At 39.4% G+C, this 23,800-nt stretch overlaps 1 protein-coding gene across 3 annotated transcripts in view; it reads right to left on the reverse strand.

Annotated features, from left to right (window-relative positions):
- Positions 1 to 22,906, reverse strand: part of GNB1L (G protein subunit beta 1 like) — a 45,388-nt gene extending 22,482 nt beyond the window's left edge. Inside the window, exon 1 of one of the 3 annotated variants that reach the window (XM_049805684.1) lies at positions 22,782 to 22,906. The gene's annotated coding sequence lies outside the window, so the exon portion shown is untranslated. The other 2 variants (XM_049805685.1, XM_049805683.1) reach the window with 2 other exon arrangements.
- Positions 22,907 to 23,800: the final 894 nt, after the last annotated feature.

The following is a 23,800-nucleotide window of genomic DNA, read 5'->3' on the forward strand; positions in this document are numbered from 1 at the left end:
TTTAAAGAACAATTCACTATTAATATCCCTTACAAAACTTACTTTGTTTAGGCTGCAATTAGAATCATCTTCAAACCATTTGAACGTCTATGCAGTGGTATTTCAGTATCATCACTTCAGCATTCGATATTAAAAAGTTAAGCTTTTATTTAATGAGAGTCATTTAAAATATGTAAATGTCAAAAGGATTACCTTAGAAAAATCTCTCAGAGAATTAAAAACATTAACAGATTCCCACAGGAAAAATTCCAGCAGAATTCAGCAACTCTCCTGTTCCCACTCCTGTCACTTGTATTTCTATCACACATTGAAGCAAAAACAAATTGCTATTAAAATATCATCCAAACACCCTCCTCCCCCTACAAACTCAGTTCAGTTTGAGATACCAATGGCTCAAGCAAAGACAAGAAAAAATCCTCTGCTTTTTTTTTTTAGGCTTATTTAGAGTAGTAAAAACCTCAGTGGTAAAAGCTTTTTCAGGTATAGGAGAAATAAATCTCTCTAGGCATGTCTGGCAAACTGATTTGGGACTGAAACCAGCAGGTGTGCAGACATAATTACTACTGCAAAATATTCAACACATCCAGGTGTGCTCACAAACAGATATATAAAATCCCTGTTATTTTTTGAAAATTCCTAGTCTACCAGGTGCCACCCTCCCAAAGGAAAAATCAGAGCAAAGAACAAGTTGAGAAAGATGTGAATAGATTGTTCTTCCCCCTTTCCAGGCTGTTCCTTTTTCATTCATACAAAAGCTCTTTTTTAGCCTGCACTTCTGTGCCTACCTGCACTCACTCAAAATTTTTGTGACACTCTGCCATGTTGTATAGCGTAGCTCTAGAGCACGGGTGTGTTTTCAAAGTGGGTCACTAGCTGTAACTGCAGAGGAAGTCGGAGAAATAAGAGACTCCCTCAAATTAATAGTGTAACACAAACAATTTTGTTTATTCCATTACATTTACAATCTCCAGCATTAAAATACAGCAGGCAGCCCTTGCAGTATGAGCTTTCCAAATATTCCCATGTTTCCAGCCTGTAACCCACTGCAGACAACTGGGTTTCATAGTGGTGAAACTATGAACTATCCTCTGCCCAAGAAACACCCTTACAACTCCGCTGCCTGTGAATACTGTGGCCCTTCCTCGTGCAGCCAACTGTACATGTGTTACTTGAATAGCAAAGGTAGGTGAGGAGGGTCCCAACAGTGCCCGATTCACCTCGCTGAATTATGCCAGAACACAGCAGGACCTGGAAACATCTTAGACATCCCTTGTTGACACAAAATGCTGCCTGGTTATATAGCACTTTAGGAAGCAGAGAACAAGAGTTTAGGGCTACAAGAACCCATTTAATGAGTAGCATCTCCATAGATAATTAAAAGAGATGGCAGACAAATCTGCAGAAGCTGAATGAATTAAAGTTCACCTCATCTGACTGCAAAAGTGAATTTTTATAGGTTATTGATTACAAAAGGGCTGAAAGCAGGTATATGGTTTGGTGAACAAATAATTCTTCAGATATGTTATGACAAATTTCTAAGCCCAGCTTTTCATTTTGCACCTACAAATCAAAAAAAGACAGAACACACTGAAACACAGAACTCAGCAATAGAGAGGGATGTGGCGAGATAGTCATTTGAAGAAATTTCTTTGCACCTGAGGTTAAAAGTAAGTGACTGTACAAAGAAATCCTTTTTGTGTCCCGTGACAAGCTACCATATACAAAACACTTAGCGAAGAATGAAACAGCCACTTAGGTTAAAATCCAAAATTAAAAGCCAGGCAGCCAGCTTTTCGCATTCTTGCTGCCCTCCCCCAAAACACATGATATGTCTGTTGTGTGCAGACAAACGTGCACAAGTAAAATCAGTAGAAGCTTGTATAGCAACTGCCCGCACAGATCAAGAGATGTGGGAGTGCTACACAAATCGTTGCAAAGGTCAGAATACATGAAAATTCACTCATCAGTCAACAAACACTGCAGCTTTCAGTTTAAAGCTCCCTTTGCTATCTTTGGTGCTAAATTGAGATATAAACTGCATTATACTTCCAGGATTTTTTTAAAGCTAATTTAAAAAAATAATTTATTTCAAGTGGAAATCAGAAATCAGTAGAAATATTTAAATCAAGAAATTTATTTCAAGCAGAAATTAGAATTAGTAGAAATTTCTGATTTAACCAGTAAAATGTACTAATAAATCACTCTTAATTTTCAGGCGTAAGGATAACCAAATGCTTTCTCTTAAATTGGTTATTTTTAATACTAGTACCTACCTATGACTACCAAAGTAGAGATTAAGCACAATGACGTATATTTGTATTTAATATGCGACTTCAAAACGTAAAAAAAAATAATTAAAAAAAAAAAAGAAAAAAATCACAACGGTGGACTGGGAGCATTCATTAGTGTTCTTGTACTGGAAAATACAGTATCTAGATACTGTAGATAGATTTCTAGATAGAATTCTCTTGCTTGAAAAACTTGCTAGTTAGAGACACATCAATGTCAAAGAGAATGCAATGATTTATATGACCTAGCTATACAATCCTTTATTAACTGATATCATAAACCTGTTGCCATAGAGCCAACATTACAACTGAGAAGAATCCTTCCTTTTATAGGTTGGCAACACTAAATGCTGTCAGAGCTTTCATTCTAAACAGTCACCAAATAATTTCTAATGACTAACAATGACTGCCTGCTCAGAAAAACACTTCAAAAGTCTCATTTTGAGAAGTGCTGAGAACCTCCATTTCCCATTGACTTCAAGGGAAGTTAGGAGTTCATCCTCTCTCAGGAGCTCCCCAAAATTACCTTCTCCCCTGACATTTAGATAATGAATGATGGAAGTTTCCACATTTTAATTGTAATAGTCAATGGACAGATAGCAAACAAAACTGCTTATGAGCTATTGGTGATACGCCAAGAAATCTTATGGGAGCAGAAAAGAAAATGACTAATAACCATCATGCAGTGCAACACATTTTTAATGATTTCCACTCAGATAAAGGCTCCTCACAGTGTTAGCACCTTTTTTGTCTCTAAGCATCCCCTAACTGAATGAGGCTAAACCACAATATATTACAATTTTAAGTAATGAAGTTTGCAAGAAAAATGTATATAAATGTCAGTGTGTAACCTTCAGGAATACTGAAACCCAGGCTTGTGTCTTGAGATTCACTTTCAAATACTTCCATCTGCAATTTTTAAAAAAGTGACTGTACAATAATTATTTTCTCTATGAAAACATAGATTCAGCATGGGAACAAAACTAAGAATGATTGTAATTATTTGAGAGACACTGAGTTAGCATATGGATCTCATTGCCACTTACACATTTTGGTCACTGAAACAAAAAGCTATTAATCAATATGTAAAAGCCATAAATTAACATAAACATTAATCATTCTAATACTCCCACTGTGTCGGACCAATAATTTTTTTTCAGTCTTTCATTCTGACATATTCGCCTTCAGCTATCAGCTGGTTGACCTTTTTTAACACAGTTAAACATTTTGGGCATTGCAAATCTTACTGAAGTAAACATTTTGGAGACAGCCAAATATCATGGATATGTTTATGCCAAAAATATGGGGTCTGAAAACATGAGAGCCCCTGCCTCACATGTCATTGCACTAGCTTTTAATAAGGGATTATAAAATACAGCTGAAACAGATGAAATTCCAGTATTTCATAAACAGGTTCATTTTGCAGATGAGGGAAAAGACACTCATCTGTTTTACTTTCTAATACCATTAATTGTTTGGTAAAGTGCAGTGATATAACCACAGCCAGCCTTGTTTGGAGAAAGAAAGCAGGCATAAGAGCCCACAATAGTTCAGCTCTGCAACACACTCTCCATAAAATTAATGCATACACATACACACAAAAAAAAAAGACAACAAATGCCTAATCACTTTGAAAACTTGAAGAATAAGAAAATGTACAATATAAGTGAAAAGAAGTATTGAAACAACTGTCTCTCCATGCCATACCATCAAACCTAAAATGAATTTAAGTTTGTACACTTAATAAATCATTGTAATCTAGCAGAAAATTGATAAACCAAGGACCATCAAAAGATTGTTTTGAGTAGCCTCTAGTTCAGCCATGCACAGCAATCTGTCAGCCACAGGACTCTGTCTGCCCATCCTCCTTAATTAGGGGTGCTGCGTAGTGCAGCATCAGCTACAAATCTTTTGGTTCCAAGAGCTAATAATGTCCTCAGATAGCATGGGCTTAATTAAACATCTAGCAGACATTTCCTGCAATAATCTTGTTTAGTAACAAACTATTAAAAGGAATTGACAGGGAAGAAATATATCAAGTTGTTACAGCAACTGAAGTTATTTGGGCCAGAATTATATGTCTGCAATTAAGGATTCTGTAACTCTGAGCAATTAAAATATCACTTTATTTGAAAACTAATTAATTCTAAACACATATTTTTCCCATGACAAACTTTTATGATTATTTAATTTATTCTATTCTAATTACACTTTAATTAATCTACTCTTGTATAATATTATACTGTTATTCTGGCATTTGACCAATGAAGACAATAAATTGATTGCAGTTCCGTTGCGCAAGAGCAGAAACTGTCATGCCAGTTTCAACACCACATTTATTTATTTGTCTGTTCTATTACTTTTCTTGTCCTCCCACAGGGCATAGGAACATAAAACATAGTACAAATTGGAGGACGTTTTGTCTTCTATACTTTTTTCTTCAAAGTTAAGAGTTTTTAGTATTAAGGAAATGTATATGTAGCATGATATTACATAATAAAAATATAACCTATAGGATATTAACTTATACTTCTAAAATACATCACTCAATGACTTATCAATTGATTCCTGATGTACAGGACCATGTCCAGAGCTGCTAGAAACGGACGTACCATTGACATTGAGCTCTGCTCAGGATCTGGCCTGATACAGTCAGCAATAAGGGAGAAAGGTAATAAGGGATAGAAAGGATAAGGGACCAAAACCCATTTTCATACTTACCTTAAAATTACATTCATTTCAGTATCTCAGTAAGTTTTACAAGACGCATTTTAATTTTGCATCAAGTTACCTTAGATTCAACTAAAACAAAAGTACATACATTCTTTTCTTACTCTATAAATACTATATTTGGATTAAACTCTGATAGAAGAAATATGTACATGGAATTAGTAATGTTGTATTTTATTTTGCTTTGGCTATACTTGAAGTAAAAATGATTGTCATGTACAGTCAGAAGTCCTCAAGTTTCTTTGAATATGAATGTCCCTGAAATTCACAGTTCTTGCACATTTGGTGGGAGGAGATAATGAGTAGTGACTCCTATGAAGACACAATGAAGCAATCGCCTTTTCATGCACTTTTAAAACTTATGCTCGTGTTCCTTGCTGGATGCTTTCTTCTGCTTATGAAATAACCCCCTATTGTATACGCCTTACCAAGAGTGAGACGCCTTGCAGAGGTAGGCAATTAAATTAAAATGTACTGCAAGTTGAGCTCTGGCAGTGCTTTCCAAAATGTTTCCTTTTACTTTAATCACGCAGTTTACATTTCATAGAATTAAAAAGACAAGTATAAAATACTTTCACAAAATATGTATTCATTAGAAGAGGAAAAAAAGTCTGCACTTAATTGAACAGACTAAGTACTTTACTAGCACTGCCATAGTGGGCAATACACTTATATTAGAATATTGTACCTGTTTCCTACCCGCCATGTTTATATTCTCAACATTTGTTTCATAACAGTTTAAAAATATACTTAGAAATTGCAAATAGGAAACGGGATAAGTTGATGTAAACATAGGAATATTAAATAACCAAAGGTAATTCCTATTTGTGTCCAGCTCCTGCTTCGAATTCCAAATTTTGGATCTGATCTACACCCATCCAAACTGCTAGATGATATTGGTGAGACTGCTCAAACGAGGAAGGGTTTGCAGGATTCATTAATTATACCAGTATTTCATAAAGCATTTTCTCTTTGGAAGGTTTCTGCTTCTGTGTAAACTACAGCACGTCTCTGAGACCAGCATTATTATGGGTCATTCTTTGTAGATGAAGAAACTGAGGCAGGGATTGTAAGTGATATTACACTCCCAAGGTGGCACAGTCACTAGAACTGGGGTTAGGACTCCACTCACTGACTCCAGGCACAGACAGTCCCTTCCCACAGCCAGTGAGATTCACATGCCACATAGTACGTTAAGAAACAAAGCAATGTGGACAGTACATTAACCTGCATCAATTCATTAGACTAAAACTTTAAATCCTTATTCAGGTGAACTCTCAAGGTCAGAAGCAACTGCGTTTCAGTAAAGAACATATCATTTGGTACCCAAATTTTCTCCAAGAACCCCTTCAGTATTTAGAAAAAAGGGAAGACTTAGTGTTATGTATATAACTTTTAAATATATGAGTCAAAGTTACAGATAATAAAGTATTTTTATGCTGTGAAATATCCCTCAAAATTCAAGCTTAATTACTAATAGTGTGTGTCATTTGTCTATTAGGATTCCCATCCAATACAGCATAAGTATTTGGATAAGCCAAGTTACTGGAGACCAAATTAGTCCAATAAATCTAGTAAGGATCACTATAATTCCAGTGCAAACAGGAATGACATTTACAAGGCAAATATTACCTGAATATCAAATAAATAAAAAAAAAGTTTATGTTAACAGTTTAGGCTAAGCTTACAGTTTAGATACAAGCCCACAAATGTTCTTTCATGCCAGGCTGATCACATAAGTCTATTATATCCATTTTGCATAACCATGTAGGATGCATTAATTAAATATGTTCATCTCCAAGGCTCTGAGATAAGAGTAATCATATGTTAAACAGTTAAGTTGTTAAAATGTGAGGGACAGTAATAAAAAGCTGGTCCTGCATTTAAAAGCAGTTGAATATTGATGATGCATAAGTCCCAGTTTCTAGTACTGATTGTTTCCTATGTCTGCAATGTTCTGATCAGTTAGTTGCTCCAGGTTTTAAGGAGTAACGCTAACTACTTTTTAGCAAATGGAGAGAAATAAAACCAAAGTTACAGAACAGTTACATAGTTTACACCTGTAACTTCAAGCTTCACTCCTCTCATCCACATAAACTACTAAAAATAGTGAAAAATGCAAAACTGTTTTCACTGCCTTAATTTGAAACTTCGAACAATTCTGCAGTACCTGAACTTGAACTCCCAGCCTTTGAATGTGTGCTGAACAGCCCCCTATTGTACCGCACTTTTATGCTGGCAGGAACTGAAGTGTCAATCTTTCATCAGATAATCAGATTATGTCATGTTCTGACCAAATTCATTAGGAAAACTTTTACCAACCCTATTATCTCAAACCAGAAAATCCAGATCAAAGTATAACCGATTCTACAGCACAATAAAACTGTTATAAATATTTAAACACTAATTAAAAGGCCTCTTTTGTTAAAAGTAAATAAATAATTGAAAGCTACCTCTTCTTATAAATGCTATTGAATGCAACCATATTTATCTCATGGCTCTCAGAAAAGCAGGACCTATATATGGTGGAGAGTGGGAAGAAATGCACTTAAAAGCAGTCATTTGAGAAGATGGAGGGTTGCTAGACTTTTAAATCATTTGCCTAAAGTAAGTCACACTATGTGTTCATTCTAGTGACAAAGCATTAACCCCCGAATGTCTTTGTTAACTCCATTCATATTGGACAATTGTATCTACTTTCTTCATGCAGATGTACTGGTGGATGTTATATCCAAAAGGAGAGTAGAAATACTTTTTAAGGAAATCCTACATCAATGAGGAATTTATCAGTAAATGCAGTTATATTGTAATTTGTTTACTTCCTAAAATATGCATGATCTTTTCTCCTAAAAAGGTAAATAACTAAGTTTGGCAGATATATTTTCTGCTTTTTGAGTAGATATGACATCTGCATAAAACAAACACTGAACATGAGAGTACTAAGTATGTCTCCATTTCAGGTGGATAGCAAGCATGGCATAAGAGGGAATCAAAGAATTCATATTGATATAATTAACAGCAAGGAACTGAGTTTAGATTAATCCATGAGCAGGACCAGCAACAACAAATAATGACAGGACAGCCCTCAATATTGATTTCACGTATTTTTCAGTACTACAATCAGATTCTCCATCTGTAACTCAAACTTTAAAAGTATGATAATTTACGGAAAGGAGATTAATTTAGCCATTTTGAGTCAAAGACGTATTTCATAGCTTCATCCCAAATCCTGTATATTGTTAGGATCCCTTTCCCCTTTGAAGACTTAGTGAATGATTGAAGCTTCTACTTTCTGAGAAACAGATAACACAAGACTAGTAATCTGACTCTAAGCCACTGGATAAAGGCAGTTTGTTTCCTCTTAGCCCATCTGTCAACACCTCTTCAGTAATTAGTCCTAATTATTACAAAGGGCTAGCCTCCCATTCGCATTATTAAATCAGAAATAGTATCATAGCCAGGTATCTTTCAACGCCTACCAGACTGGCGACCTTCGATTTCATTGAATCTTCTATCAGTATCCGCCTTTGGAAGAGCCTCAGCAGTAATTTTAGCATCAGCTTCAAAGATGCAGATCCCACAGTGGAATTCCAGGGATGCATTCATATACACACCCACATCATGTGACAGGAGAGCAAGCAACACAATTGACCTTTGCATTGTTCTCTAAACTCCCGTGATATAAAACACACATCTCTATTTTATACAATAGAACTGTTTTTTGTCTGCATGCTTAGAAGTGCTCCTTTGAACTAAATGCTGCTAGGAAAATTAGTGAAACTGTGTCTATAAAGATGAAGGTCAAATCTTTGTTAAGAAAACAATACATCTGAAACTTTTTTTCAGATCAAGATATATTTGCAAGAAGTAAATAGTAACTAAAAATATGCATAAATGTGTGAAGAAGATTCAAAAGGTTTCTTTTGTTTATTTTTGCCCTATAGCTGAAGTACTTCCCGAGAAAACTGGAAAACAAAAAGGACAATGACATCAAAACTCTCATGGAACCAAAGCTCAATTAGCTGAGGCTTTAGTCAGACAGTTTTAAGCTCTTCATTTGTGTTAACATTTATTTAACTGAAACAAGAGAAAAAAAGATACTCTTAAGAACCAAACACTCAATTTCTTTTGATTAAAAGCCAAACATGTTTCCCAATAGCACTTCTGAGACCACTAGTGAGGATTTGTTTACACTGGATTTCTCATCAACAGCAGAACACTACCAGCTTCCTCAGACACAATGAGCTGACCTGAGCTGCACTGGTACAGTTTATGGCTTGTGTTAAGTATCTCTACTAAAAGCTGGTGCCCAGAGCAGAGGAGCTACACAAATATTTAAAAGTCTCCATGTATACAAAGCCCACATCCTCTAATTAAAGCAGAGAATGTTTTTGTTGATATGTTTAATGTTTCAAAAAATAAAGCCTAGAAAATACTTTTTTTTTTTTTTTTTTTTTTTTACAAAAAAATTTTTTAAAGAACTTTTCTGTGTCCTATATTAAAGTGAATTAGTGACTTTCCTCCCTCCCCCCTTTGCAGGTCTCCTCTAAATGCTACTGATGCTGATAATAAACAATATCTAAATAAATTAAAAAAGATATAAATAATAAAAGAGCTAGCTACTGTATAAGAAGCAGTAGCCTAAATATTTAGGGTATGACTGAGCGATCAGGAGTTGGGCAGGCACTAAACAGGGTGCATGGGGAGGATGCCCAAACCTGCAGGGAAGTCACTGCAGATCTGTGGTGTCACTAAAGCGCAGTGCCTGGAACAGACTATGTCCCAAGTTCTGGGCCCCTGATCTGTGGATGTGGTCGGCCCAAAGTCCCTCTTTTGTCTCATTCTCTCAACTTGGCCTACTTGGAACTAGCACAAAGACATCTCAGTAGCACACAGTATTGGAGCATGAAGAAACTACTTTGATTCAGCTTCCTGCATACTTGTCCTGCATACCTTCCTGCTAGAGTACTCATGGCACCATACAGCTTCACTGCACCTGGATAGCTTTTTATTTCAGAGATAACAAAAACTCACTGCCAAGAAAAATAAACACACAAACTCAAAATTCATTTTCCAAGTTGTACATTTTCCAAATAAATGCCATGTTAGTAACATGCACAGTAACAGGCAGCCATTTCACTATCAATGGATCAGACTTTAAAATACATGAACATTTCAGGTATCAACAATGCAGTATTAACACACTTGCTACCAATTTTTCCTTGGTTATCCTTGTGAGAATTCAGTGTATTAACAATAAGAACCTTTCAAAGAAAAACATTGTATGGCTCTAGTACTGCAGAAAAAAATGCCCTGCAGGGTCAGACAACTGCACCACCTAGCCTAGTATCCTGTTTCCAACATGGCATAGTGGCATGCTCTTTAGAGATGCTACTTAGAGAAAAGACAGAAGCCTCACTGCTTTTGCAGCCCATTCCCCCCCCCCCATACTCCTCCATGAACAATTCCTGTATTAATGATATTACAGGACATGTAATTTCACTGTCCATTTGTAGTTCTGCTGTCTATGAAATTGTCTAATCCCTTTTGCACCTGCTGATACCATTGCCTTCACTACCTCCTGTGGTAAAAGATTCAGTTTCAGAAAATTAAGGAGCATTTTCTTTTATTTGTTTTAAACTGATCTCCTACTAGCTTCACTGACTGCCCTCTAGTTCTTGCATTGCAGGATTTGGAGGGCAACAGTTTCATAGTCAGCTTTTTCATCGCTTTCATGATTTTGTAAATCTCAGTGATAAATATCTAAAGAGTACCAGCCTGTTCAATCTCTCCTCATATGGACAGTTGTTCCATTTCTCCCAATCGTTTCAGTTGCCGTTTTCTGCACCATCTCTAGCTCTGCTAAATGCATCTGGAAAAGTAGAGAACTGAACATAGTACTTCAGATATGAGATGAATGAGCTTTTTCTTGGTAGCAAAATGACATCCTAGACAAGATAGATCTTCACGGACCTCAAAAATCGCATGTCACTTTCAAGAGAGAAGTTACTTCTTTCTGCAACACATACAATTCCAGCTAATACACCTGGCAAAGGAAGTTATCTTTGCTCTCAGTAGTTTAGGATTCCTGCTGCAGGGCAAGCCAACAGAGAAAAGGCTCAGTGTAAGTGTACTGTCCAAGGATCTGTATCCGGAAGAAATAGCATAATAGCACTTATTTTTTTAATAGCACTTCCCAAAACACCTAGACTTCCTGGAATTACTAGTTAAAATCCCAGAGGAACTGGGGATATGTTCTCTGTCCATCCAAGCCTAACAGACTGCCTCCTTACACCACTGTGTATCTTTCAAGGAAGAATTTTAAAGGTCCTACCCGCTCTACATCAATGCTTTGGTCCATTCTTATAGCAATAAGCCCTGTAGCTTCTCTCGCTGACTTGGGCCAAAATCCCTCTAATACATCATGCTAGCAGCTGTTTCTCTCCATTCCCAGCTACGTGCAGTTAAGTGGCATATTTTACAGTAAACCAGATCCTTACCGATTTTAAGGTTACTTTGTACTACGCGGAAATGTTGGAGTGGCAACGGGTTGCCTTTTCCCCTTGATTTTCATTTCATGTCATTAACTTTCATGGAAGTAAAAGTGTTTGGGTCAAAAAGAGGCAACAATTATAAAAGCATATGTGCACAATGTAATCTCAAAAGAAAAAAGAAATCAGACCCCAGCAGGAGGAACAAAAGGAAATATATCTTTGTTCCAGCCGCATGAGCGACCCAAGCACTGAGTAGACAGTGCTGGAATCTCCCCAAGACTGTGCACACATCGCTGCAACGTAACCACAGCCCTGCCTTGGCCTCGCCTCTGCCACCACATGCCCAAGTCTACCAGCAAGAATCTACCGGGACACAGGAGCCATATCTCCACGTGGTCACCCAGAAATGCCACTGTCTCAAAATGGCAACAAGATGGATGGATCCCATGGCCTTTATGTGGCAGTTTTGCCCAACTGCATAGAGGAAGATGAGGCCCCATGTTCCCAGTGCAGTCCTTGCTGAAGGAAATGAGATCTGGATTTCATGGCATTGCTAGCAAACGACCTCTGCAAAGCAGATACTCTTTTGATACTACACATTAGAATGTTGTATATAAATGTACTTCTGCAGTTTCTTCAGTTCCCACTAAGGTCCAAAATACTTACATATATCAATAATTACACAAAGGTAGCACCACTAAACTAATACTGATTTTAAAGAGACTACTCACATAGTGAAGATGTTCACACACATCTGCAACAGCCATGGAACATTTACTTTAACTCTCTCAAACACAAAAGTCTTCATAATAATGTGTTTTGTGTAAAACCAGACTATAGTTTAACCTGCAAGGTCTTTGGTATGTTCCTTTTTCAAGTCTGCAAGTACTAGTTTCAGGGAAGAAGTCTGTGCCAAAGTATATTATACCTACTATGGCAATAAATTCTTCATGGATGAGGTTTTACACATAAATTACCTTCATTTGCAGTCTCTGAATGCTCTTCTAAATTTTATGGGATAATATGAATTATGAGCACCCATGTATTTCTTGTAGGTATAATGTGAGACAGATTTTTTTCTACTACATGCAAAAGATTATGCAAGTGAGTTGTACTCTACACCTCTCTCCCCCGACTTGTGTTGAACAAATGTGATAACACAGACCACTCAGTTGCTTATGAGAAGTGTACAGCCTGCTATAAAGATATGTATGTATGAATTAGGTCTAACTAGGATTAAATATGAATCACATGGTTAAACAAAAGCATTAAAAATACCTGAAAGGTTTTTTCCTAAAACTTATAAACTTAGATTTCTTAATCTGTTATTTCTTGGTTTAGTTATTGGTACATTTATGGTTTGGCAAAATAACTCCTTTTAAATAAATTGTACATTTAAAGTGCACAATTTATACTTAATTGAAGCTACCACTGTAATCTTCACAAAACTTGGCTGGATTTCAGTGGCTGGGCTTTAGGTATTTTGCTGGTTCTGCTGGATTTTTAAAGCTCTAGAGATCTGGGAATGGAATGAGTCTGTTCACTGTTATTATTAGTCTGTAGTAAATACTGTTGGTGACCCACTGGAACCTCAATCCTAGCCATTCTTCATATATCTGTTGAACACTGGGTGCTTTGGACTCAGTTCATACACAACACTTGCCTCAGAAGCAAAGTTCCAGGTATCCACAGGAGCTCTGATTTCAGGAATCACCAGGAATGTGATCTGGCAAACAGTATCCAGACCTCAATTCTGCAAATTGCTCTACCACCACTATCTAAATCAGCGTAGTAGTTTCAAAGGCTTCACAAGAACAGGTCCAGGATCAGCCATTTTTCTGCAAGGACACATTCTTGGTCCGCTACATTAAACAGCAACAACACTTCAAAATGCACCTACTCACAGCCACTGAAACCAAGAGGCGAAACATAGCAAGAATGGTACAGCTGGTCTGGGAATGCTTGCCCAGCTCCCACAACAGCGGGGGAAGGATCAGGCATGAAGGCTCATCAACAAGATCAGACAAAAGAGAAAACACTGAATCATGTTAAAGTAATTACCAGAAAATAAGACTTCTGTAAAATATTGCAATCAGCTTGTTCAAGCCTTCAGGCTCAGTCTTGTATTGGGCTGCATGTAGCGGCACCACCCCAGGAGGTGCTCCAGGAAGAACGAGTGACTCAGAGTCACAGTTCCTCCCTGGCTCCCTTCCTCTCGCATGGGAGAACAAATAATTTCACCCATCCTGAATGCAGTGTACTCCCACGGTACTCCTAACTTGATAGTACAAAGCGCCATGGCCCTGCTCCCTCTCTGCTTGCCCTACTTACATGACAGTGAAGGAAGGATCAGGCACGAAGACCCCACTGTCTCTCCACCCCATTGTCTCTCCCATCTCCTCACACCCAAAACTGCTGTCTAAAGCGGCCATATGGGACACATTTACTTCCCACTTCCACCCCAAGGTGCTACTATGGACAGGAATAATCTAGCATGGAGATAGTATGAGCATGAAAGAGAAGAGAATCCTTGTTAGGAAGAACATACATTGTCACTAGATAATGATAACCACATTTAATGGGCACAAGCATGAAGGCACAAATTTCAGACATTTTCTCCTTATTTTAAAAAATAGGGGGTTGTTATAAAAATGCCCAGTTACATCATCAGGCACTGTACAATATTTATGGTATAAAATCACTATAATTAAATGCTAAGTGCTGATTTCAATTATTTAGCAGTGGAACAATAAAATAAGCAAGTGCCTTTAAAATATTATTTTCACAGAGTAATCACAGAATACAAAAGGAGCTAAACAATGATGTGTCAGGACCTTATAGACACCCCAAGGTAAGACAGGAGATTTAAGGTGCGAGGCTTCTCAGGCCCAGTGTCACAATTAAGCTCTGCCTCCCTCAGATCCACTTTTTTGCTGCAAGCTTACAGTGGAGCTAGTATTTGGGAAGAGAAAAGAGTAAATTTCTGCCCTGACTGGGTTAGAGTTACCATGTCACCTTAAAACTGGCCACTTGGGAAAAACAAAGGCTTATATAGAGACTAAAATTATTAAAAATCTGAAGCAGTGAGGTAGTTCAGTCCACAGTGGCCATGTCTGCACATGCCTCTTCACTGAAGGACCTGGGCTGTGTTAATTAGTATTGGAAAACCTTGTAAGATTATATTAAAAAAATAATTTTCATTGGAAATCTAGTTCCAAAACACAACCTTTATTGAGAAATATCATCCAAAACATAGGAAATAAAGGATATTCCCAGTAGATATTTTCAATAAGCTACCTGTCATAGAAGGGAAAAAAGACTGCAATATTAAATATTACTAATTCCATTTTGGGGCTAAATAACAGTCCTGGACAAATGGTGATAAAAACATCCAGCAAGCAGGAGTGAAGCTGTGGTAAAGCAGATGCTGTGCTAAATAACAGTCCTGGACAAATGGTGATAAAAACATCCAGCAAGCAGGAGTGAAGCTGTGGTAAAGCAGATGCTGTACTGTCCTTAAGCAGGATGCAGTGCATGCTGTCCTGAACAGGGATACCTCTGTCAGCCAATGAAGGCAAAGTGGCCGTGCCACCTCCCTTCCTTCTTGGTGTAACTGATGTTACTTAAAGGAAAGACCTCCAACACAGCTCCAAATCCGCAAGGCTCAAGTGCTGGCAGTGTGCCAGACTCACCCATACAGGGCAAAATAATGGGTGGCTGTGGAGCTCCTAGACTGCCTTCACCTCAGCTATGTTCCTTGCAGAAGTTGGGATGAATGACACTGAAAAATTCTTCACATTTGGCATTAAGAATATTTTTGTCAAAATATAGAATGCAGCTCACTTCCATTCATGTTGCTGATAAACTTTTGTTTTTTCTAGGCAGATTTTCAGCTAAACAAAAACTGAGCTGGAAATGTCCAGTTCAAACTAAATGTCCTGTAAACTAAATACAGCTGATTATTCTTTGCTTCCTTACATGCTTCTCTTTTACCAAGAACAAAACACAGCTTGTCGAAGAACACATTTTGAAGCAGGAATAATGACCATTCCCAACCCCACAGCTCCATTTTTATTATAAATAAAAAACCCCGAAGGTCTTCCATTAGATTCAGGGGTTGGGAGGGAGTGGGAAGAATGATGTGTTAAGCTGCAATGAAGGAAGTACACACGCCAACTGGAAAAACGGACTATAAAAAGCTTTTCTTACACAAACACAGGAGGAAGGAACCAACACCCTCAATTGTTGAAGTGAAAGGTGGGGGGCCTAAACACACAACTAGAAGAGAAAAAAAAAAAAAAAGGTAAAAATTTAAAAAGTCCTGAATGTTTCACATTTTCCCCAATTACTCTCAGATTTGAGAGTCTTCTTTGATAAGGTCAAACTTACCAACGGCAGACCTGGCAAATCTCATGCAAAGAGCGTAAATGCTGTATAACAGTACCAGGCTGGAAACCTTTCTGCAGTTAAGAGTGTGTATCACCTGTTTATGTGGCACAGCACTATGGACTCCCTCCCTCTCTGCAACCTATTGCAAGTGGGGTAGAGCTCTCTACACCTAGAACAAGGGATAAAACTGCAAAAGTAAGGCCAGGGTGCTGCACTGCAGGGAAAGTATGTGCCACCACGGCAAGCCAGTTCTGCTCCAGGGCCTCTACTAACCAGCAGCATCCCCAGCTGCAAGTCAGGAACACATCCCCTCCAGTCACACAGTAACACATTTTCCCAGCTGGGAACCGATGAGGCATCATCTCTTATGTCAGAGGACAAAAGTATCAAAGGGTCTAAGGCAGACAGAAGAATTCGAAGTACAGCTTCAGAAGGTCAAACAGGCCCGTCACAGAAAAGAAAATTTATTAGAGCAAATAGCTAAATACTGGCAGGCCAGAAATGCAATTTCTAACAAGGCAGATTGAGGAAAAAGGAGGCAGACAGTGAAGTTGGCTGCACTGATCAAACCTCCTCTGGAGACACTGCTGCATGGGCCTTTGCACTGGGCAACACCCAGTTGGCACCAGCCATCACTGATACAGGCTCATACACTTCCACATCACAAGCAACAGCCCCATACACAAAGTATTCTGATCCCTAGCAGACATAGTCTCTAAGAGAGATACAACCAAAAGACAGCTCCCATGATGATCTACTGCCTCCTCAGTAGTCTCATATTTTTCCATCAAGGTAATTTTCCTTATTCGTGAAAATATATTGGCTCATGGCATTTAGCAAAGTCATAACCTTCTAGTTACAGAGCTTGAACTTGTCAACAATTATTTAGTGAGTGCAATGGAGCTGGGTCAGAATGTAGATACATAGTACATAAATTCTACTAATCTTTACAAAATCATTCCTTTCCCGGCCAGCCACTGTATAAAAGGACATAAAACTGACCTCAAATTAGGTAGAGGTTTGGCTTTGTAATGAACCTGTAGCTTCAAGGTAATTTCACTTAAATTTTTTTTACATGGTTTTAAACATCTACCATTTATAAATGACTAAAAACTAAAACCAGAGAAGACATCACACAATATTCAAGTGGAAGCAGATAGCCCACATTCTCTCCTGCCCCCAGAACACATCAAGTTGTTTTAGAATTTTTGAAAATAACAATTAGAAACACACTAAACACTTGGACACAACACAGATGTACCAATCTGGGATAAAACTGCATTCTTCTTCCTCTACTGCTTACTTAGCAGAGGTGTTAGCATTGCTTTGCCCAGGACAACAAAGATAGCAAGCTTTGGTATAGCTTAGCACTTTAAACACCAGGAAAGTCAATACAGAAGAAACCAATCTATCTGCTTTGTCCCTAGTATTAATGGTCAATGCAAACTAGACCAGGATACGGGGTTCTTGAATACGTTTTCTTATTCTCCAGAAGGCACAAGAAGAAGTTTTGTGATAGGCCGTTCTCCCTCCTGACTTCAAACTGAGAATCCATGGCTTTACAGAGGTCTGCACAGACATGGCTCTGCGCAACCTCATTCCTAGATGGCTCCTGTTCTCCCACACTTATGTCTGTACTCACTTTATCACTTTGTCTCATTGTTTTGGGTGGATTTGTGTTTTGGTGTTGGGGTTTTTCACATTAAGTGTGTCCATGGGTCTTCTCCACAGCTCACCCTGTGTACGCTTAAAATCCTTGATATATCTTTTTTGCAGATCTACCTCTTCCACCTCCTAACACTAACTAGGACTTCTTTCCCTGAGTGTCACCACTTTCTCATGGCACAACTGGCACTGTAGACTACCAACTGATTGCTCACAATTTATTTATATGTGTAGAGCATCATGCAATCCTACAATGTGAATTAAAAAAAAAAATAATCCTCAAATACTTACACAATTCTCCTGTTTCTAATTCTCAAGAAGTTACTTTCTTGGTATTCAAACTCAAATCCTGATGATAGAAACTTGCATTTTAAGGAGAGGCAAGTAGAAATTCCTCATCAATTGAACAAGTTGAGCTATGCTTCTGGGTACATATTACAATACCTTTTTCGCATCACACCTACTCTACTAAATATACAAAACACTAAGCAAGTGATAGTTTTGTCAGCCACCAGCTAATCAAATGAAAAATTATTAGGCTTAGAAAAATAATAAAAGCAGAAGCCAGCTGTGCATTTGTTGGATGAAAATCCCAGTGTCTCCCATGTTAGCTCATGTGTATTTCAATTTCTGGGAAGAAAATAATGGGAGTTTCTCCACCCTTTCTCATGTGAGCCATAAAACAGATTTATTACCTAGGATATATTCTATGTTTTCTCCTGAGGAAAAAAGAAAGTGGTGGAACAAGTTCATTTTTTTCCCTTCTACAACTAGGATTTTCTTTATTATAAACACTGAGCTTAATTTTGGTATCATATGGCCCTTCTATTTAATGCTCTGGTCACACTTTTTACCTTTCTAAATCTTGAATTGTAGCATTTTCATTTCAGCGGGGAATCTACAGCTGCTCCAGCTGTCTGAGTGCAAAAAGTCTGTCCTAAGATTCCTATCTGATATGTTTTAAAGCAGAATCCTTCGCTCCCCTAAATCAAAGAAGTTTAGCTTCTACTGAAAACTCTAGAATAACAACAACAACAACAACAAAGCTAAACATTAGTGTATGTTTCTTTTGAAATAGTTCTTGCTCAGCTTTACCTTACAACCAACAGTTACCCAGCAGCTCTGGGAAACTTAGACGGCAAACTCAGGGGTTTAGAACAAGGTTGCATCTCATCTGGGAAGGTTTTCCTGTACAAATTACTATTTTTTGACTGTAACGGGCACCTTCTGACCTTTAAAAATAAATCATGAAAGAGAAAATTTGCTGACTAAAAGATTTTTTGCTACTAAGACTCCTAATTTGCTTACAGTATGATGTTACAATTCTAAAGACCTGCACCGGTAAATCCATTTATAGAAAAGGTGGTTTCCCCTATAACTTTCACTTTTGAGATGCAGAAGAGACTGATTCATATTTTAAATGCTTCTGAATCATGACATAGCCTGGATTCTCCAGTTTAGTGGTCTGGAAACTTTCAAGGCTAATATATGCCTTTTTAAAAGACATCCAGTAATACCTCTTTTTTTAAGTAAATCTGTTGACTCAAATATTTGTAGCCTAAACGTGCTCTTCAATCTACTCTTGATAACTAGCACCTATTGTTTAATGAGTCACTTTTCTCAACACAGCAAACCTGACATCTCCTAAAGTTCCAGTTCTTTCAAATAATCCTATGCCATGTGAGCATTTACACCAAGTCATAAATGCCATTGAAACAATCTTTGAAATGATGAGCTATGCCATCATTAGCTGCATATAATTAAAATGTACCATAGGAAGTGCATTCATTACAGTTGTGAAATTATTTTTATTGCTTATGAGCAGCAAAAAATTCCACTTTTTATCACACAACTGTGCCAGCACAGAGCTCAAAAGGAAGCTGGCTTGCTTGGGCAAAAATTGTGCAGGTTTTTTCATAGATTTATTTCTTTCTCATTGCTTTGTGATCACTTTTACTGCTCCACAGAGAACGATAATTTGGAAAAAAAACCCAAACAGTAGCTAAAGTAGTTTTCAAACTATTACTAATTTGAAACCCTTCATTTGTACTACCAAGTATATTCTAGTGCAGTCAAACTGCATTCTTACAAAGAAAGCCTAAATCTATCCACATAGATATTTTGGGGATCAAAACACTATTACTGCTACTAAAGTTACCTTTTTCCTTTATACAGACATACACACAAATGTCGAATACTATGCTGAGGTTTCAATTTATAGAAGAAGAGATGTCCAAAAAGAAAAGTTCAGCCTTTTTATTTAATCATTACTATGTTTGTCTTCACAAACCCAGAAATCTCACTGACCTACATCTATAATCCAACGTAGCTACAACAAAACAATTTATTACAGAAGAGTAGCGATAGTAGCTATTTTCCCCAATGAAGACAGTGCATCATAGAACATAATTTTGGAAAACCAGAATCTTCAGCATTAAATCTCCCATATAAGCTAATTAGAGATGACTGGTTTACAGCTCTACTGTTCCAATGAAACTGTACATTGTTATGACTGAGCTTGCAGAGAAATACTACTGAAATTAAAAATAGATGATATGCAAACACAAAACATAATATAGCCCGATGTACTATGTGATAGAAAGCCAAAGAAATTGTCTCTTTAGAATGTAAGAACATATACGGGTCAGTAGTTCAGCGTTTCTTTGCAAAAAGAAATTCACAGTATTCTAAAATGGTCAACAGGGTCAGAAAAGGCATAACATACCTAGACAACAGATCTGCTCCCTAATATGTTACAATTCTAAAATTGTAATTCTAATGCTTGAAAATAGCTCTCCACACCAGTTAACTAAAACCAGACTATCTATCTCATATTAGAAACTGGCATCTATTCCAGTGCATGCACCGACATAATTTCCATCTGGAGAATCTTTATAACTGATAATGACACATCCAAGCCAGATGAAACAGAGTTAGATTTGCTGATCACAGGATATTTTTGTGACAAGAAAAAACTAGTTTATCTGTAAATCAATAAAAATGTTAATAGGAATCAAAAAACAAGACGTTATTCCAGTATTTAAAATGTAATGATTTAGTTAAAAATAAATAAAATGTCCCTTATACTCCATGTAACTTATGCAGACAGGACAAGTTATCATAATTAAACGCTTCCCAGTCATGGAGCCCTCTCTAAAAGCCTCACAGAAGTGCTACTAAAATTGGGCGCTGTTGGAAGGAGTTTTGCAAGAATGACAGGTCACAAACAGACTCTTCAAAGAAGTGCTCTTCAAAACAATTCCCAGAGAAAAAGTTACAAACAAATTTCCATCTCTCACGTCTTCTATGTTTTCCAGAGCACACACCATGTCTGGTTTTTACCTTGTCCATTTCAAAATGAAGCTATTGAATCTGGACATTAGATTATTTTCTACCATAAAGTGGCATACAAAGGAGTTGTATAAGGCAGTTTCTTCGTTTCAAACAACCATTACATTGAGAAGAAAAAATATACAATAAAAGAATCCAAATGTCAGATATCAGTATGCAGATGTCATCCAAACACTGCAAGGTTACATGCAGAATGCCAGCTACATCCATAAAATGCTACATAGCAAACAAAGCGCCCGTGCTGAAAAGATCTGTAACATAGACTGTGTCTCACTTACTTGCTAACTGTGCAATACTTTGCTGCAGATCAGACTGCCAGTAGAGGGAGCAAAAACAAGTAAAGCCCGCTACAAGAAAACTGAAAACACCAATGCTGCCGCTCCGTGAACGAGGAGCGGCACACCTAGGTTATGTACTATGCAAAGACAAATGAGCGGTCTTGATCTTTTTCTTTCCCCTTCAATGGATCAACCTGTGAAAAATCTATTCAGGCAACGTTTCCTTCGTTTTCTGATATTAATCCAAGTTAAAAACCTAGGGATTCGAATCAATCTGTTGAAACGAGGCTAGTTTTCTGGATTTCTGTAGGCTATATTAATTATACAGTCACAGAATCAGCCTGGATGAAAGGAACCTGAGGAGGTCTGCAGCTCCAGCTCAAAGCAGGGTCAGCTATAAGATGAGACCAGGTTGGTCAGAGCTTTATCCAGTTGATAAATGCAATATTATTTTTTCATATTACTATATTATATGTATTATTAACAATACCATGTTTTACTTTTGTAAATGCTTTCAGCTGAAGGGTATGAAAGCGCTTAAAACATTACTCACCAACAAGTCCTCCCGAGGACTGCCATTCCAATTTTGCAGATGATGGGGGGAAGACAGAGAGCAATCACTGACCCACTTGAGGCTATGCTTTCCTGGGTACAATATTCAGTAGATGCAGTTCCCTGTCTCACCTTGACCTGCTCAAGCAGCGTTTAGGTAAGCTTGTTCACTAACGCTTACTTTTAAGTACCTTAAAAACACTAATTTCTGTTGGTCATAAAAGAAAAGCACTGGGATTATTATGGAAGAGTTGTAAAATTCAATACATTAGAAATGTAAGCTCCATTACAACAAGGTTTGGTATTTACGGCTCACTGATACTCAATATTTGATCGGGTGTACTCTGAAGTCAAAGCACAAGGCATTAGCATTACAGCTGCCAGAAGAGACCTTGCACGGAGACTCTCCAGGCAAACTGCTCCAGAGCAGCTTAACTGCAATTAAGTAGAAGCAGACTCTAATAAAAATATTACTTTTCTCTAGTAGAGGCCTCACGTCAGCCACAGACGCTACATCTCCCTCAAGCCTTCGTCCCGTCTTGGGCGCCTTCCCACCCCCGCTCGCTCCGCTGGCCGGGACAAACTCCGCGTACCCCTTCCCCGCGCCTGTGACCAGCACGGGTACCCGGGACGGGACGGGACAAGCCAAGCACGACCGCCCGCACAGGACGGCGGCGGTCGCCGTCGCCTGTGAGAGGAGGCGCGAGGCAAGCGGGCGGGCAATAACGGTCGCCCCCCGGCGCGCGCCCCGAGCCGCCGGCGCCGCACGCGGCGGCCCGAGGCGCCCCGCCGTTGCCGTGGCGACGCCCCCGCGCAGGCGCACACTCCCCCTGACTCGCCCGCCCGCCCCCCCCCCCCCCGGCCTCAGAGGCGGCGCAGCGCCGGTGACGGGCGCGTCCTCCCAGCTCCGCCGCTGCCGCCGCCTCCGGGCGTTGCTCGCGCCTCCCCAGCGGCCGAGCCGGGACTCCCCCGCGGCGGCGGGGCTGCAGGGCGGTTCCCCCCCTCCTCCCCTTCTTCCCCCCGCCGTCTCTCACCGCGCGCCGCTCCGCCCGGGGCGGGGGAGGAAGCGTGACAGCGATGACTCGGCGATCCTCCGCCTGTAACCTAAAGCTGCCTCTCGGGAGCCAGGCAGATACAGAGGAGCGCCGAACGCCAGCGTGATGCCCACGGACCGTTCATGACGTCACGGGAAAGTGGGAGGCGCGCATGCGCTGTCCGCGCCCGGCGGGCCCTTGGTCCCCCACGGCGCGTTGTGGTCGGGAAGGCCTGGCCCGGCCCGGCCGGCTGTGGGCCGTCGCCGGCCCCCGGGTAGCCACAGGGGTATCTGGCCGGTAAGGGAGGCCCGTGGTGCCGGCAGCGGCCACCCCAGGGCGGCGGGAGGCAGCGCAGCCGTCGGGAAGCAGCCCCGCTCTGCGCCAGTGCCGCCTCACCCCCACCCGGGAGGATCTTGCCTTCACCGGGAGGCAGGGCCAGGCTGGACTCGAAACGTGTCACTGCTCTGTAGAGCCAGACACGAACACCAGGAGGTGCGAAGGACAAGGTGTGAGGAGGGGTGCTTGAACCAGCTGGGAAGGCCTTGGCTGGGGTGCGGGTGTCAGGCTGTTAACTGCCGCCGAGCATGCTTCGAGTCAGTTTGTGACTTACGTGATTCACCATAGCTCGTTATTGGAGCTTGATCAGTGGGGCGCGTGCTAGGCAGTTTTTTAGGCTCTCTTCCTCTCTGCTTGCACAGCATTCGTTTGCCAGAAGCTCTGCTGAGCACGGGGTTATCGTGTTCCTGAATACATTTGTCTCTTCTGGCAACTGCTGTCAATCGGGATTTGTTCTGGGATAAAGAGACACAAGTCTTTCAGTGCAACATAGCCACACTTAGTTTTCCAGATGCCGTTCTGCAGGAGAGCTTCAAAGAAGAAAGTTGCCTCCTGAAATGGTTCCAAATGGAGGTTAATGGTTAGGTGTCATAATTGGACAAAATCAGGCAACAGTTAAATAACCCAGGATGTATTGTTGCTACTAGAACAAAAATGCTGCTATGTGGGATTGGAATTGTACC

The sequence above is a fragment of the Accipiter gentilis genome, chromosome 7, assembly GCF_929443795.1.
Source record: "Accipiter gentilis chromosome 7, bAccGen1.1, whole genome shotgun sequence".
Taxonomy (NCBI): domain Eukaryota; kingdom Metazoa; phylum Chordata; class Aves; order Accipitriformes; family Accipitridae; genus Astur; species Astur gentilis.